The sequence below is a fragment of the Podarcis cretensis genome, assembly GCF_951804945.1.
Source record: "Podarcis cretensis genome assembly, chromosome: 3".
Taxonomy (NCBI): domain Eukaryota; kingdom Metazoa; phylum Chordata; class Lepidosauria; order Squamata; family Lacertidae; genus Podarcis; species Podarcis cretensis.
This window is the reverse complement of record NC_137172.1, coordinates 29,640,148-29,659,193: the sequence shown is the minus strand read 5'-3', so window position 1 is coordinate 29,659,193 and position 19,046 is coordinate 29,640,148. Positions and strand designations below refer to the sequence as shown.

Sequence of the window (19,046 nt, the reverse complement as noted above, 5' to 3'; positions counted from 1 at the left end):
AGCCAATAAAGCGAGATGAGTGCCGCAACCCCAGAGTCGGTCATGACTGGACCTAATGGTCAGGGGTCCCCTTTACCTTTACCTTGGGTTACATACGCTTCAGGTTACACACACTTCAGGTTACAGACTCCGCTAACCCAGAAATAAAGTTTCAGGTTAAGAACTTTGCTTCAGGATAAGAACAGAAATTGGGCTCCAGCGGCACGGCGGCAGGAGGAGGCCCCGTTAGCTAAAGTGGTGCTTCAGGTTAAGAACAGTTTCAGGTTAAGTACAGACCTCCGGAACGAATTAAGTACTTAACCCGAGGTACCACTGTATATAAATTCTATGTCGTCATCCCCAATCCAAATGTAAACGACATCAGCAACAACCAAAAACCTGCTGTAGACAAAGTCCACATTGGAAGAAAGAAGGAAAGATTGGGAGAGGCAAAGATGGGCACACAGGGTGGAGATAGGGAAGGGCGAGAAGGAAGGAAGGAAGGAAGGAAGGAAGGAAGGAAGGAAGGAAGGAAGGAAAGAGAAAAGAGATTTTGCAAAATGTGTTTAGACAAAAAGAACTGAGTCCCCACATGAAAATTGCACACATAGGATACGCAGGCATGCTCTTTCCAGCAGTTAGCAATATGAAGTGTTTCTCAAGAAGCAAGCAGGGAGGGGGTTGTGTGTCAGGAACTGAAGTGGACAATTATGGGATAAATGACGCCTGGCTGTGAAACTAACTTTGAGTGGAAAATAAAATTAGACTTTATTTGCTAAATATTTCTTGCAAAAAATTAATTTTTTCCGGGATTGTTCTGCTTCAGCCTTTGGCGTTTGATTTAAAATTCTGGTCTCACACAGCTGGTGACAAAGTGAGCCTTTGATTAATCAGAGAATTGGTCTAATCATCTATTGGTGGGAATAATAAATGAGAGCAGATGAAGTCCATACAAGATGCTTCTTGAACTAAGCATTTTCTGGGCATAAGCAGCACTTAAAAGAATCCAGGGGACAGCCTACCTTACCTGTGGGGGGGGGGCAGTTAATGACCTCTGAGTGTTAGTAGACTGCTTGGTTTACATTGCTCTCTCCTTAACTTGCTGGCATGGCATTTTTCTACCATCTGACTTACACCTAATCGTTTATATTACTTTTGAGAGGAGTAAATAGTGGCAGGGCAACCATCATTTCGTCATTTTGGCAGACCAGGAGGAGGTGCTTGTCCTCCTCCAAATCACTTCAAATTTACATCTTAGCCAACTTCAAAGTCTCTTTCCCGTGAACTGAGATGCTTCCATGCTACAGAGGAGGAGAGCAAGCAGGAAAAGCCCACAGGACTATTGTGAAGATCATTTGCTCTTCTAAATATTTCCATGTCCCCACTAGAACAGGGGTGGGAATTTTTTTTTAGCCCTAGGGGCACATTCTCTTCCAGGCAACCTTGCAGAAGCAGACTTTGCATTTTCAAATTTCTTTTCTTTTCTTTTCTTTGAATAATTTTGTATTAGTTTTCAATTACAGTCCAATAATAGTCTCATTATAACAATACAAATTTATAATACAATTATTAATACCATTCATTCAAGTATCAAATTATACAATTTAGTTAAAGTGGCCACCTGCATGCTAGATTTGATGATTTGGTGGTTTATTTTATTTCTGTGTTCCAAAATCTGATTAGTTTCAATTACATTCCGGTCATAATAATTATCCCTTATACAACAAATGCAATATTAATAACTTCTATTCATGTTGACACATTAAATGAGTTATAAAATTTCAAGTGAGGAACTCAAACTATATCTTTGTTCTTCCTGTGTGTGGCAATTATTATGCCCGTGGTGTTTCTTCCTGTCCTTCTAAGATGTTATGTCTTTCTTTCCCCTGATTTGCTGTTATCCATCATGCCTTGGGCGAAGCTGATATCCCATTGTTGTTCCAGAAATTTCTCCATAGCTCCATCCAGTGCTTCGTTGTTTTGCACTGAGAACTTTAATGACAGCTGCAAAAGTCACTCTGTCCCAGTAAATAAACTGTTGTCACCATTTTTTTTTTCCAGCCTGGGAAGAAGAGCAGTCTGTTGAACTGCAGATGACTCAGTAAATAATCTTATCAGTTCCTTGGCAGCTCACAGACTCCTTTCATCCTTCCTTCCAGCTGATTATCCTTCCAATTAAATTAAATTCCAAGTTCTCTTAGCGTTATTCAGTTCACTTTGTAACATAATAAAGGGTGAGGAAGAGTCAGCTCTAAGTAAACCTATTGCAAAATAGAGCTTTGCTCCCTTTTCCCTATTTTTTTTACATACACAGTTCCATTTGATGTTATACTCCATATTTATAATCCTTTTTCGTCCACCCTCACTTGTACAAATATAATTTGAACTAACATTCAGAGGAGGGTTGCTGAATCATAAATGTAAAGAAGAAAAGATTAAATAAAGATACCATAGACTCCCCTCTCCCCCCCCCACGTCTTTTGCACTGAATGAAGTCTTATCTCAAATTCAAACCTTAAAGTCATGCAGCTGGTTTGTTCCGCAGTTTGTGATCTCATCTCTTCTCACACATGTGTGTCCTTCAGTCCAATTAAGCTCTAATTAACAGGAGAACCTCTGCTTCTTAATGATGGCATTGGAGGGTTTTCACCAAGTGAAGTGCTTTTGCACCCAGCACCTCCCTGCCCCACACATTGCATGCTGGAGTGAGAGCCAGGTACCAAGACACACTGCTTTCTCCCTGTCCCGGGGGGGGGATTTGCAAGGATGATTTACCCTCAGTCATCCTAGTTTTTCCTTCACCTATGATCTCCCACCTGGGCTGCCTCCATTAAGGCAGAGTGGAACCAGAAGCCTTGTGTTTTTACATTTCATCTGTGTCTCCTGCGATGCCAAAATTCGGTGCTCCCCAGCTTTCACTTTTTGTTCTAAGTCATTCTTGTTGCGACTGCTGTGATGCCCTCTTGGCTTGGCACTCAGTGTGGGCAAACCAGTTGTGCTTCCCTAACTCTGCCTGTGCCACAAGAGCATCTGCTTTGCTTGCAGAAGATCCCAGACTGAATCCTCAGGTAGGGCTGAAAAGACCCCTGTGAAAAATCCTGGAGAACTGCTGCCAATCGGTGCAGGCAATACTGAGCTAGATGGACCAATAGTTTGACTCCTTATAAAGCAGCTTCCTAGGCTACACTGAACTAAATAGTAATCCTCACCCAAAGCCACCAACAGCAACGTTCTCATTGGCTTCTTGAAACCAGTAAGCTAGAATTTCATCATGAACATCTAAATTGCCTTTGATGATTCTATACTGAGAGATAGGGTGATGGATTCTTTGTAATCCCCTAAAATGAGCATGCCGGAGGAAGCAGGTGCAATAAGCTTTTGCCCGGATAAATATGTGGACTCTAGCAGTAGAAATATAACCCAAGCTGGTGTTATATATCAAATCCCTTTTTATTCAAGGAATTTTGTGTTTCCTGCGATGGGTCAAGCCTGTAAAAACAGAGACAGGAAATCAATAAGTAGAGCAAGAAATAAAATAAAAAGTATCCTTGGTTTCAGGCATGCTGTTTCCTCTCTTCATCACTGCTGTAACTAAGTGTCTTATGATTTGTACCAGCCTTCATGCTGCTGGGTCTCTCTATCTCTTCTGGGTGATCTTTCAGCCAAAGGAGTGTTAAAATACTGAATGAAATTTCACTGTCCTTCACTTCTGTTGGTATAGAATTGCTAGCTTGTTAAATAAGGTTTATTAGGTAGATTAGTCAGCTACCGTTTCAGTTGATTAACCAGTGAGAAACCCTAAAAAGCTTTACAGTTACCTAAGAGCACTGCAGGAGTACCACACTTCCCTTCCCAAGTTAACTTGTCCCCGCCCCCCCGTCAGTCAGTAGTGGATTTTGGTTTTTTCCTTTTCCTTCTGATGGAGGGAAGGTAACCAGGCCCTCTGGCTAACTTGACACAAGTGGTAATGGGCAGGAAGCAAGTAGAATAGTAGGCACAAAATTGCAGGCTCTGCTTGCAGCAGCTGGATCAGAGCTGCCGTCGTAACCATGAAAATGAATGTAAGCTTTGAAAATTTAATGAAATACGAAACCTAGTGAGCAACTGGTTTCAATATCGCCAATTAAATGAAATTTATAAAGAGGATTTAAAGAATGGATTTGCTGAGCAACGATCATACTTTGAAGTTAGTTTGCATGAAAACAATGAGAAATTAATTTCCAAAACGTATAAACTGTTGCTAGCATGGGAAACGAAGGATGAAATGGTTAAAACAACAATGATGGGCAAAAGATGTTGGACACAAGATAGACATTGCTGCCTGAGAAAAGCTTTGGAAAACAGATATAAGATTTACAGCACGTTACGGCTTGAAATAAACTTATTATAAGATGATGTATAGATTGTATTTAACGCCAAAGAATGTATCAAACAAGTGTTGGTAATGAAAATGAATACCTTAGAATATGCAGATATAGCACTGATAAGAGCCACAGATTTCAACTCCATAATCACCTTCAAAGTCAAATATGGCCAACTACCCACATCCATTTTGTGGAGATTCGGCACATTGTTTTGCGTCAAGCACTCAGCAAGCATTACATGGTGGTGCCAAACAAGAGTAAACATGGACAACACAGCAATTCAGAAGAAGAATCGTGTTCTTGGGGAAACAGAAGTTCAGCACATGAATGGAGAGATCGTGTGCAAATTTGCTTAGAGGACTGAGAACACAACTGCATCCTTTCCACAGAATGAAGGAGACTCACACTTGTAAAATGACCTTTGCCTCAGAACATTCAGTTCTCATTGTCCCTTGACAATCTGCTTCTATCAATGCTTTACTTCACCATAAGGAGTGGGTTGGAAGTGTGTGAGAAATAGCATGTGGTTCCTGGCCTTGTTGCTCCACTATCTGGGTCATGAACATATGAATAGTATTCTAATGTTGCAAGGCCTTTATTACCACCATTGATTTTTTTTTAACCCAATTTCATCGTGGATTTAAATAGAGTTTTGCTTAAAATTCAATGGCACAATATGGTCCCCCGACATTAACACATCCGAATATTGACAGCGAATGAAAACACAGCCATTTTCCCTTCCAAAGCCCTTCCTCTTGAAACATTATAATGTACCCCCTGGGCTCCAGCTGTTTCATAATATGCAGCAAATGGAGTGAAAATGCTATTGGATACAGGTTGGCTGTAAGAATACTTTTTTAAAAAAATCCTATATGAACAGTACCCAGCCTTTTAATCAAATAATTTCCTAATCGCTCACTGTGGCATCCCAATCAACTCATCTCCAGTTAAACTCATCTCTCTCGCCCCAGCCCCCTCCTCCTAACCACTTTCGCTCCACACTTTACTTCAGAAAACGTTCGGCGCAGCCCATTAAGGAACGCTTTAATTCAAGAGAGCCTGGCTGATCAAGAAAAATTAAGCTCCTAATAACAGCAAAATCGAAAGAAATTTGGATAAAATGACTCTCCGCATCACAGATTTTGTTTACTAGTGGGTAATTAATTCTCCACATATGCTGGGAACATCTGTCGCGGTGACCTGCCATACTATCTGTGAAATGACTGCTGTGCAGCTCCTCCGCAGGCCATTAGCAACCATCGGAAAGAAGGCTTTCTCCTTCCTGCCCCCAGCCTGGGCAGTTTTTTACTTTTGCTCCAATCTGCCACAATGCAAGTTGCCCTCTACTCCTTCCTTCTGTCTTCTCGCTCAAAAGCCTATTAAGAAAAACCCTCATAGAAGGGGGGGCCGGGGAAGCAAGGTAGAGAAGAATGGGTTTAATTCCTAGGTAATCCTATCAAGCCGCTTCTCTCCTACCTTTCATTACCTCCAGCTGCTCACATGGGAACTCATGAGATACAGGGAAGAGGACATTAGGCAAAAGTATATCTGCCGCCTTCTCTTCCTATGGACAAATCCTAACATTCCCTATAATAAACCAAAGAGCCAAAGTGTAGGATATGATGATGAATTGCAGGGGGGACTTTTGTTGGATGGAAAAGAATACCATCCTTGTTTTCAACAAGGATGGGAAAGCACACTTAAGGTGGACAGAATCGGGAATTGGGTTCATGTTGTTAACAATTGGCTCTTATGGAGATCTAGCAGCATGTGCAAAGCCTTTTATGTAAGTTACATTTCAGTGCTGAAGGCTGAGATGTATGTTTACAAATTTTCTATTCCCACTGTTCAAATTCTGAATTCTGAATTTTGAATCCTGAACTCACATTTGTGGTCTGAATGTGACCCCTTTCGCTCTGCTTTCCAGATTCTGATGTGTTTTTCTTTTGCCAGGTTCCAGTCACAAAACTTCATAAGCTCTCAACTTTCAAATACTAATTACCGCTGCATTTTGTCTATTAAATGTTGTCAGATACTAGGACTCATTGCTTGTTATCTGCTCGCTCCTATAAGATAATAAAGTGTCACTTCAGGTCATGCTGTAAAATATTTCAAGACCAAAAAACAAAAGCCTTTCAGCTTCGTAGAACAATTGGAACCAATCCACATACACCAAAGGATGTTGCCTTAACTTCTGTGCTGTGTAAACATGGACAGTTCTACATATTGGGACCATCTTCAAAGGCAGCCCCATGTGCAATGCATGGCAATAGTCTAACCTGGAAGTTACCAGAGCGTAGACGACTAAAGCCAGACTGTACCCAGATGATGTCAGAGCTGGGCTACCAGCTGAAGCTTGTGGAAGGCCCTCCATGCCACCGAGGGCACTTGCACCCCAGAACAGGGATCAGACCAGAGACAGGAAGTTCTTTCTCAGGTCTGCTCCAAAGCTGCACCTCCTCAGCACCTACGATTGGCTACTGAGCCTTGCAAGTGATTCCCAGCTGTTAGTGCAACCAGAGGAGCATGAAGTGACCCCTCCTTTCATGCCATGACCAGGAGGACGAAGTGCATGCTTTCCATGGCCAAGGGGGCTGCAATTACCACTCCCCACGATTGCAGAGGGAAATGGGTACTCTTACTCAGCCATCAACAACTAGGGAAGTTATAGTCCAAGTCTAGAGCCAAATTAAATATTACATTAATCATGTAGTCTACGTAGGCTTGTTGCTTCAGGATGCAACCATATGGACGCTTGAGAATAAACACCAGTGTACAGTGGTACCTCGGGTTACATACGGTTCAGGTTACATACACTTCAGGTTACAGACTCCGTTAACCCAGAAATATTACCTCGGCTTAAAAACTTTGCTTCAGGATGAGAACAGAAATTGTGCTCTGGAGGCACGGCAGCAGCAGGAGTCCCCATTAGCTAAAGTGGTGCTTCAGGTTAAGAACAGTTTCAGGTTAAGAACAGAACTCGGAATGAATTAATTACTTAACGCAAGGTACCACTGTATGTATACTGTAATACGTCATTCCGTGCACATAGGATTGCACTGGTTAATTGTGCATCACAGTGCTGGACTGCGACTTTAGCCTTTGGCTAACACTTTGCGAATTCACAGCTCCCTTGCTTGAAATCAGCACTCAGGTGGCCAAGCTCCATTCAGATGCTATTGCATAATCAGGCGCTTAGAATTTCAAGCATTGTCTTCAAGGGCACGTAGAAAATATTTTCTACAGAGAAGCAACTTTATTTATCCCCATAGGACTAGATTATGCCAGAATGAGGAGAGAACACCTGCATCTCCACTAGGACACCTGCTTATGCAATAAATGCCACTTCACTAGCACAGCCGCAGTCTGTCAACGAGGAAGGGAGGAAAAAGATGCAGACTGCTAAGAAAATTAGTCTGAAAGATCACAGCACAGGCAGCAGGGCTTTGACTCTGGCAAAGATCTCACCTGCACTCTCGTTCCTACTGTTGCGAGGCATTGCGGTGCTTGCTATTTTAGTTTTTCTTTATTAAAAAAAACCTATTATATTTAATTGATGCCTCTTTTTGTTCCTTTTTTTGTTGTCTTTGGTCCTTTTATGGTTTTATTGCCACCATGAACAATTTGGCTGTTTCATTTGGTTTAGATCCTGTTTAGTATCTTGATGCCAAATTTAAAGGACTTTGCCAGATCCTTTGGTAATATAAATTGGATTTCAGCTATGTCAAAACAGATCGCATAGATTCACTTGGAGGGCATGCCTGGGCCATAGATTTTTGCACTATTTGATTCAGTGTTGTACATTGCTAAGTCACAGGGAAAAGAGTAGGTTTTTGTATTTAAAAAGGCATGACTTTTCCTCCTGCTTCAGAAATACTACTACTGCTAACAACAGCAACAAATCTATGCATTTTACATGCATGCCAATATGATTTGCAAACATATAAGGGTGTCTAAAATAGTTTTTAAAACAGTGCAAAAATAACTAGATTGCTTTATTGCATTTTACTTACTGTAACTTTTGTCGTAATATTATGCTGTTGAAACTTCTACTTTATTGAAACAGTTATTTGGCCTACTGTGCTGATCTGATTTGCTTTGTCTCTGTATTTTAATCTTAATGTTAATGTTTTTTAAAAAATAAAATAAAAATAAATCTGCTCTTATTTGAAGTCTTGCTTCCCCCATAGCTTTGGATTCCAGCAGAAATCAAGAATGGTTCAGTCTCTCTAGCTATCAGCTTCTAGCTCTCAACTCACACACATTCTGGCTTTCGTCTTTCTCACCACCAACCAGGTGAGGGTGGAGCCCATCCATTTGCCCTCTGGCACAGAGCAACTTCTTTTGTTGTTCTAATGATGATACCTAGGTCTATTAACTCTAGGGTGGCCATGTTTCAAAAAGTGAAAATCCGGACAGAAAAGTTGTTGAGCTTTTGCTTTATTTTGGGAAAGTTGTTAAGCTATTTTTGGAGGGGGAAGCTACAGTAATCTGAGTATGTTCAGGATATTCCGGACATATGTCATCTCACAATGAAACTTGCCTGACTAGTTCAACAATGGAATCCTCCTCTAGATTTTAACCTTTGCTGGATCCAGGATCCCAGGAAATAGAAGGGACATCATACAGACTGACCCTCGCCACCAACACACAATAATATGAAAACAGATACTAGCAGGCTCACTTGACACCCATGTTGGTGACCCCAGCATAGATATTGTAAATCAATCAATCAATCAATCCCAAACCTGTGTTTGCTGGTTCACAGTGGATATCTGTAACATCACTTGAAAGTTTCCTGGATAAATGGAGATAATACAAAGGAAAAATAACTATAAGTCAAGCACTCATCTCTTCCCATTGATCTCCAGGGGACTCAAAGCAACTTACAGGTGGCTGGATTGTGCCCCAGTTTATTTTTGAAATAATGGGTGGTTGTTCCATTACACTGAGGATTGCTATGCTTTTCTATAAATTAATTCTGAAGGGTCAGCAGTATAATTCTCTTGTGAAATGAACTGCTGCGATAGCTGCCTAGGTATACAGCATTAAAAGTAGTCAGGTAGAATGATACTAATGCCCAGGAGAGTTCTTCATAATTAGCTGTCATTTATACAGCTACTTTCTTCAGCACATACAAAATGTACATAATTACAGTGTGCTACTAGTGGATCCGTCCTAGGAAGAGTGGGGTGGGGGAATGCATCACCAAAGAAGGGGATGAAATACCGTATTTTTCGCCCTATAGGACGCACTTTTTCCCCTCCAAAAATGAAGGGGAAATGTGTGTGCGTCCTATGGGGTGAATGCAGGCTTTCGCTGAAGCCTGGAGAGCCCCACCGTCAGCCCCACAAGCTCGGGGGACAGCTGTCCTCCGACCTGGTTTGGAGGCTGGCGGCGGAGAGAAGCCTGCTCCTCCCCGTCACCAGCCCCACAAACTCGGGGGATAGAGCGCGCCTTTCCCGCTATCCCCTGACCTGATTTGAAGGCTGGCTGCTTCTCCCCGCCACCAGCCCCACAAGCTTGGGGGACAGCTTCCCGCCCCAGCCCCGTGCCTAGGGGGAAAATTTTTTTTTCTTTATTTCCCCCCCAAAAAACTAGGTGCGTCCTATGGGCCGGTGCGCCTTATGGGGCGAAAAATACGGTACATCTCAGCATAGTGGGAAATACTGTGATCAGGTGACCTGCATACCTGCTAAGTCTGCAAGGCAGGTGCTAATGGTCAGTGGGCAACTTCAGAGCCCTGGCTCTTCCTTTTATTGTTATTTATCTTTAAACCAGACTTGGCATGGATAGTCCTCCTGTCTTGGGCCAGAGCCTGTGAAGTAGGATATATGTCACATGTCGGCCACCTTAGCAAGAGAAGTACTAAGCCCAGTCAACTGAATGAACCCAAATCCCATATGCGTGATAAATTATCTGCATCAAGCTGTGTGGATTGTTGCTTCTTTAAGCAAAGTGAGGCAATTGTTTTCACATGTCTGGGATGGGAAAGCTGTGGCTCTCCAGATGTTGTTTGACTACAACGTCCATCATCCCTGATTGCTGGACATTGTTGTCTGAAGCCAACTGGAGTTGGAGCCTAACATCGTGGCTCTCCAGATATTGTTTGACTACAACGTCCATCATCCCTGATTGCTGGACATTGTTGGCTGAAGCCAACTGGAGTTGGAGCCTAACATTGTCCAGAGTGCTACAGTGTCCCCATCCTTGGCATACAGTAGAATAAAAAGAATGTGGCAAAAAGAGAAAGCCATGATGGTTTAATTGATGTATCAGTTTTGATCCCATTCCCTTTTTCCTCTTTGGTATCAAAGAGGCTGTTGTGTTGGCCTCCCAATGTAAGAAGTAGTAGAAAACAGGTAGAAAGGCTGGGCTGAGCCAGGACTTAGCATTGGAATGCAAAATATGAGTATAGGAAGCTGTCTTATGCCTACGCAGACCACTGGTCCATCTCAGTATTGTTGATGTACAGACTAGCAGTTGAACCTGTTCTGAGGAGGCTAGCTTAAGGGGGCAGGGGGCACAGCACACACAGCTCTACCCTCCATCACCTCGCTATCACTCCCTAGCCTCTGCCACTGGAGGTAATTGCCTCACTCTGCCCAGTGGTAGGGCTGTGCTTGGCTACTGCTGCATATGCTTGCAGAGGAGCACCTAGTATGTACCTACAGTATCACCTTGGCTCTCAGAGACTGTTCTGAAATCTAGTGAGCAACCTCTACCATCAACAACTGCATCCGGCTAAGGATCCGGAATCAAGTGAATGGGCACTCTTTTGTTGTTCTTCACTTCCATTTGTGTGTGTGCGTGTGTGTGTGTGTGTGTGTGTGTGTTATATACACCAAAGTCTAAGCAGATACCATTACCATGATAAATCACTTTTTAATCAGTAATAATTTTGCACTAAGTGCTGTGTAAATGCCCTTTGTTTCACTACTTAAACTGTCAACCGGACTAACAATGGGACTTCCAGAGCAGTGCCTGTCATTAGGAGTAGGAAGTAGGGAGGGAAGAGAGAAATCAATACAATTTTTAATTAAGGGTGCCTCATGACTAGAGCTCTTAAACAAGGAATTCTCCTTGTCAGAACATCTCGCCTTTAAACCCTGTTTCATATTCTGTCAGCTCAGAAGTTAACGGGCAAGGAAATGGAAGGGATTTGCAATGGGCTCCTTTTCTGAAACAGGAAAGGATGGGCACGTGAGGGGAATTTCTAGATCAGGGGTGGTGGGGAACCTCTTCTATGTCAGGAGCTGTGTTCTCTTGGGAGTAATCTGCCAGGGACACAACCTTGTGACCACAAGACTGCCTTTGGCCTCATCTGCACTGTACATTTAAAGCTCTATTATACCACTTTAAACAGTTATGGCGTTCCACAAAGTATCCTGAGAACTGGAACTTGTTAGGAGTGCTCAGAGCTTTTAATAGACCCTATTGTTGTTGTTGTTTAGTCGTTTAGTTGTGTCCGACTCTTCGTGACCCCATGGACCAGAGCACGCCAGGCACTTCTCTCTTCCACTGCCTTCCGCAGTTTGGTCAAACTCATGCTGGTAGCTTCGAGAACACTATCCAACCATCTCGTCCTCTGTCGTCCCCTTCTCCTTGTGCCCTCAATCTTTCCCAACATCAGGGTCTTTTCCAGGGAGTCTTCTCTTCTCATGAGGTGGCCAAAGTATTGGAGTCTCAGCTTCAGGATCTGTCCTTCCAGTGAGCACTCAGGGCTGATTTCCTTAAGAATGGATAGGTTTTATCTTCTTGCAGTCCATGGGACTCTCAAGAGTCTCCTCCAGTATCCCTGCCAAAAAAACTCCATGGACAAAGACAACAGGCATAGACCCCATACAGAGTTACAATTCCCAGGATGGTTTAACAATCAGTACTTCTTCCCAGGGCATTCTGGAAATTGTAACTCTGTTAGGGGAAATAGGGGTCTCCTAACAATTCTCAACATCTTTAACAAATTACAAATTCTCAGGATTTTTTTTGGTGGAAGCCATTACTTTTAAAGTAGTATCCTTTTGCTTAAAATGTACAGATGGAGCCTCTTTCTTTCTTTCTTTCTTTCTTTCTTTCTTTCTTTCTTTCTTTCTTTCTTACGCCACCTTCTCTCTCTCCCCATTTCTGACAGCCCCCTACCTCCCTATTCCACTTCCTACCTGCCCAATAGGCTTCTGGGGGAAGAGGGGTGAGGACCACTCTTTCGACTTTTATCTCTGTTCCCCCCCTTCACTCTTCTCTCCCTTTGATCTTTCCCTGATACTCGCTTTAAATTCGGCCACAAGAATGCAGCTGTCAGGTGGCAGGTTCAAAACCCATGAATGTAGAGGAAGGAATCCAGCACTCAGGCATCCCTCTCAGCTCAAGTGGGTTTATCAGACACAGCATAAAATCTGCAGATATTGATGTCCCTTGAAATTACTAGAGAGATCTCGCCCTTTAAAGGCTTTTTGAAATGATTTGATAGACTGTAAAACAGACGTTCTTGTCAGTAATATTTTACAATATAGATTTTTGTGTGTGTCGGTGGAGAAGAGGGAAAAAATGGTTCCTTATTCTTCTTGAATTATTTGTGCTATTGACTGCCTTGAGCTGTCTTGTCTTTGTTTTGTTGTTCTGCTTCCTCCTCAGCGATTTCATCTCCCTCCTTTTTAAGGGTTTCTGAGGCTGGTTTGGTTTTTATTCTATCTAAGAGAACTTGCTGGTTAAATTCCCTCCACCCTCCCACATAGCAATCAATGAAGTCAAACAAACTGACGATTAATATGAACAAGATAGACATGTTCTCGTTCAGTAGAAAGGCAGGTCTTTGGATGGGGTGCAAATGGTTTAGGATATACGCCTCAATTTAGGCCTGCAATTTGAACCCCAGGGTTTGGCAGTGGCCAGGAGTGTTTTTGCATAGCTAAGGACAGTACACAAACTACACCTGTCCCTACCAGATCTGGCCACAATGACATGCTTTAGTTTATAACTTGTTTGGACTACTGCAACACGCTTTGCATGGGGCTGCCTTTGAAGAGTGTTTAGAAACTCCAGTTGCTTCAGAAAGCTGCAACCAAACAATTGACTGAAGCCAGCATGTGACTCCCAGATTATCACATCTTCGCTGCCTGCCTGTCAGTTTTCAGGCATGATTCTAAGTGTTGGCTATTACAATTAAGATTTGAAATATGCTGTTCTCTCATATGAACCGGCCAGTGTGTTTTAAGACCCATCAGAGAGGCTCTTCTGTCTGTCCCACCAATATCTGAAGCACCTTTCGCAAAGAACTTGATGGCATTTTTTGTTTCTGCTGCTAGGCTTTGGAACTGCTGACTGACCCTCTCTCTCCCTAGCTATCTTCCATAGGCCTTTTTACTGAAATAGAACTCCAGCCTCATATGATATGTTTTGAAATGCCTCATAGGAAGAGATTGATAAATGAAATCATCATCACAATCTGATTGATTGTGGCCATTCATTTTTAAAGGAAAGCTTTTTTTTAAAAAAATAGTCTTATTAATGTATTTTACCTCACCTGTTCTTTTGGGGGGGGGGGTGAGGATTTTTGATTTTTTTTTTTTTGGCGTTTGTATTTTATTGTAGCTAGCCACTTTGAATAGTATGTGGTGGAAAGGCTATACATTTACCAAATAGCCAAAGACTAAATAACAACCTCACAAGGTGGCATTTTTCCACACAAAGCTTGTCGTGTTTTTCCCATGAGTAGTCACTTCTCATACTAGACATGGGATACTAATGTCATTTGTTTATTGAACTGGATTTGCTCTGATTATGGTATGGCTCCCAGCTGGAAGCATCAGAGCACTGTATCTACTAAGCCAATGGGTTATAAATTTAGATTTTTGTAATCTAGTCAGAATTAAGTCCCACAATTATTTGGTCACAGGTTTCCAGCCGTACTCTGCGGTACAAACTATTGTGTATTATGGGCCATGTGACCTTTCTCTTCTTGGTAAGACCAGTACCACAGCTAACAAGATAGGCCTGTTTCCTTTTGGGACAGGATATAATTTTTTTATTTAATTGAAAACCAGGAGAGGTAATGCTAACTTGTTGTTGCTGTTTAGTCGTTTAGTCATGTCCGACTCTTCGTGACCCCATGGACCAAAGCACGCCACGCACTTCTGTCTTCCACTGCCTCCCGCAGTTTGGTCAGACTCATGCTGGTAGCTTCGAGAACACTATCCAACCATCTCATCCTCTGTTGTCCCCTTCTCCTTGTGCCCTCCATCTTTCCCAACATCAGGATCTAAATGCTAACTTACACACCTAAATGCTAACTTACACAAATGCTAACTTACACAATGCTAAATGCTAACTTACACAAATGCTAACTTGTTGTTGTTGTTGTTTAGTCGTTTAGTCGTGTCCGACTCTTCGTGACCCCATGGACCAGAGAACGCCAGGCACTCCTGTCCTCCACTGCCCCCCGCAGCTTGGTCAGACTCATGCTGGTATCCTCGAAAACACTATCCAACCATCTCGTCCTCTGTCGCCCCCTTCTCCTTGTGCCCTCCATCTTTCCCAACATCAGGGTCTTCTCCAGAGAGTCTTCTCTTCTCATGAGGTGGCCAAAGTACTGGAGCCTCAGCTTCACAATCTGTCCTTCCAGTGAGCACTCAGGGCTGATTTCCTTCAGAATGGAGAGGTTTGATCTTCTTGCAGTCCATGGGACTCTCAAGAGTCTCCTCCAGCACCATAATTCAAAAGCATCAATTCTTCGGCGATCAGCCTTCTTTATGGTCCAGCTCTCACTTCCATACATCACTACTGGGAAAACCATAGCTTTAACTATACGGACCTTTGTTGGCAAGGTGATGTCTCTACTTCTCAAGATGCTGTCTAGGCCTGTCATTGCCCTTCTCCCAAGAAGCAGGCGTCTTTTAATTTCGTGGCTGCTGTCACCATCTGCAGTGATCATGGAGCCCAAGAAAGTAAAATCTCTCACTGCCTCCATTTCTTCCCCTTCTATTTGCCAGGAGGTGATGGGACCAGTAGCCATGATCTTCGTTTTTTTGATGTTGAGCTTCAGACCATATTTTGCACTCTCCTCTTTCACCCTCAATAAAAGGTTCTTTAATTCCTCCTCACTTTCTGCCATCAAGGTTGTGTCATCTGCATATCTGAGGTTGTTGATATTTCTTCCGGCAATCTTAATTCCGGCTAGGGATTCATCCAGCCCAGCCTTTCGCATGATGAATTCTGCATATAAGTTAAATAAGCAGGGAGACAAAATGCAGCCTTGTCGTACTCCTTTCCCAATTTTGAACCAGTCAGTTGTTCCATATCCAGTTCTAACTGTAGCTTCTTGTCCCACATAGAGATTTCTCAGGAGACAGATGAGGTGATCAGGCACTCCCATTTCTTTAAGAACTTGCCATAGTTTGCCATGATCAACACAGTCAAAGGCTTTTGCATAGTCAATGAAGCAGAAGTAAATGTCTTTCTGGAACTCTCTAGCTTTCTCCATAATCCAGCGCATGTTTGCAATTTGGTCTCTGCTTCCTCTGCCTCTTCTAAATCCAGCTTGCACTTCTGGGAGTTCTCGGTCCACATACTGCTTGAGCCTTCCTTGTAGAATTTTAAGCATAACCTTGCTAGCGTGAGAATTAGTGCAATTGTGCGATAGTTGGAGCATTCTTTGGCACTGCCCTTCTTTGGGATTGGGATGTAGACTGATCTTCTCCAATCTTCTGGCCACTGCTGAGTTTTCCAAACTTGCTGGCATATTGAGTGTAGCACCTTAACAGCATCATCTTTTAAAATTTTAAATAGTTCAGCTGGAATACCATCACTTCCACTGGCCTTATTATTTGCAGTGCTTTCTAAGGCCCATTTGACTTCACTCTCCAGGATGTCTGGCTCAAGGTCAGCAACCACACTACCTGGGGTATATGAGACATCCGTTTCTTTCTGGTATAATTCCTCTGTGTATTCTTGCCACCTCTTCTTGATGTCTTCTGCTTCTGTTAGGTCCTTTCCACTTTTGTCCTTTATTATGGAAATCTTTGTACGAAATGTTCCTTTCATATCTCCAATTTTCTTGAACAGATCTCTGGTTCTTCCCATTCTATTGCTTTCCTCTATTTCTTTGCATTGCTTGTTTAAGAAGGTCTTCTTGTCTCTCCTTGCTATTCTTTGGAAATCTGCATTCAATTTCCTGTATGTTTCACGATCTCCCTTGCATTTTGCTTGCCTTCTCTCCCCCGCTATTTGTAAGGCCTCATTGGACAGCCACTTTGCTTTCTTGCATTTCCTTTTCATTGGGATGGTTTTCGTTGCTGCCTCCTGTATAATGTTACGAGCCTCCATCCATAGTTCTTCAGGCACTCTGTCCACCAAATCTAAATCCTTAAACCTGTTCCTCACTTCCACTGTGTATTCATAAGGGATTTGACTTAGATTGTATCTTACCGGCCCAGTGGTTTTTCCTACTTTCTTCAGTTTAAGCTTGAATTTTGCTATAAGAAGCTGATGATCTGAGCCACAGTCAGCTCCAGGTCTTGTTTTTGCTGACTGTATAGAGCTTCTCCATCTTTGGCTGCAGAGAATATAATCAATCTGATTTCGATGCTGCCCATCTGGTGATGTCCATGTGTAGAGTCGTCTCTTGTGTTGTTGGAAAAGCGTGTTTGTGATGACCAGCTTGTTCTCTTGACAGAACTCTATTAGCCTTTGCCCTGCTTCGTTTTGATCTCCAAGGCCAAACTTGCCAGTTGTTCCTTTTATCTCTTGACTCCCTACTTTAGCATTCCAATCCCCTATAATGAGAAGAACATCCTTCTTTGGTGTCACTTCTATAAGGTGTTGTAAGTCTTCATAGAATTGGTCAATTTCAGTTTCTTCAGCACCAGTAGTTGGTGCATAAACTTGGATTACTGTGATGTTAAAAGGTCTGCCTTGGATTCGTATCGAGATCATTCTATCATTTTTGAGATTGCATCCCAGCACAGCTTTTGCCACTCTTTTGTTGACTATGAGGGCCACTCCATTTCTTTTACGGGTTTCTTGCCCACAGTAGTAGATATGATGGTCATCCGAACTGAATTCACCCATTCCCGTCCATTTTAGTTCACTGATGCCCAGGATGTCAATATTTATTCTTGCCATCTCATTTTTGACCACCTCCAACTTACCCATGTTCATGGTTCTTACATTCCAGGTTCCTATGCAATATTTTTCTTTACAGCATTGGACTTTCCTTTCGCTTCCAGGCATATCCGCAACTGAGCGTCCTTTCGGCTTTGGCCCAGCCGCTTCATCAGCTCTGGATCTACTTGTACTTGCCCTCCGCTCTTCCCCAGTAGCATGTTGGACGCCTTCCGACCTGAGGGGCTCATCTTCCAGCGTCATAACTTTTATATGCCTGTTGTCTTTGTCCATGGAGTTTTCTTGGCAGGGATACTGGAGTGGCTTGCCGGTTCCTCCTCCAGGTGGATCACGTTTGGTCAAAACTCTCCACTATGACCTGTTCATCTTGGGTGCCCTGCTCGGCATAGTTCATAGCTTCTCTGAGTTCTTCAAGCCCCTTCGCCACGGCAAGGCAGTGATCCATGAAGGGGAATGCTAACTTACACACCTACAAAAATGCACAATGAGTTAATAAAGTTGCGTGGCCAAATTTTGAGGGAATGTATTGCTGTGAAGGCTAACGCTTCCATGAGATTCTCAGTTTGAGCAGATGAAGCGGTAACGTTTTTTCCTTTCTTTCTTACAGACCCTCTTCCTAAAGTAATGGCTTATCCCAAACCTGTTTGTTAGCAATGGTGGATGTGGCCTCAATCTACATGAATTATCCCCACCTCCACACCTCACTACCAATAAGACAATGAAAAGCGGCATTCCAGGAAGATTTTGCCTTTTGATCTCCTTTCTGATCTAATGTAATTGTCCACTGGCAGAAGCGCTGTGAGGTGCAGAATAAAGTAATGAAGCTAATCTGATTTCTTCCCCTGCAAACCCAGGATCTATGTGCCCTTTTTGTATTAGGTTCCTAATGAGATTCCCTGGCCTGCATTCCAGCAGCCAGTGCTGAGAGCGTAGGGAGGGCTTCCGCTTCTCACACAGGGGACCTGCCTCCATTTAAATTCCCCCCTTAATGGATGCAAACCTGCCTGCCCTTGAGTGACAAGGGACCATCCCTCTCTCCCTCCCCAAAAGACAGCCTCGGGTGGGAGAAAACATCCTGTGCTTGTGTGAACTGCAAACAAAACTGGACATGGCAAAGCTGAGATACCGCAGAAGGGAAATGCCATTGTCCCTGGATTCATCAGAGGGAGCAACATCACCAAGACTTCTTCCCTCAGCAGCAGAGGAAGAGTCAAGGCCTCCTCTGCTTGCCTGCCATTGGGCTCCTCCCTTTCCCATTGGTGGCTGAAGGCACCAAGGGTGAACAACAGAAAATGCTCTCTGGGTTCCTATGGACTTCCTCTGCAGGAGTCATGCACAAATTGTAACCCACCAAGTTAACTACAGCCTTGTGATCTGCTGGTCCTAGGGAGACAGTTAAAGCAATAGGTTTATTGAGCTCTTGGAGAGATATCATATGAGGCTTGACTGCTGAAGACTTGCAGCTGGCTTGATGTATCACACATTGTTCAATCCTACTCACCTATGAGTTGATTGCTACCAAAAGGAGGATGTTGTCAGGAAGGCTCTTTTATGCATTTTCTTCTTGTAAAAGGAAATCTGCCCCCT

At 43.0% G+C, this 19,046-nt stretch overlaps 1 long non-coding RNA gene across 1 annotated transcript in view; it reads left to right on the top strand.

The window, feature by feature from the left end:
- Positions 1-18,292, top strand: part of LOC307212100 — a 35,919-nt gene extending 17,627 nt beyond the window's left edge. Inside the window, exon 2 of the long non-coding RNA XR_013836825.1 lies at positions 18,067-18,292. This is a non-coding gene — a long non-coding RNA (uncharacterized lncRNA). The remainder of the gene's footprint in view (positions 1-18,066) is intronic.
- The last annotated feature ends 754 nt before the right edge of the window (positions 18,293-19,046 follow it).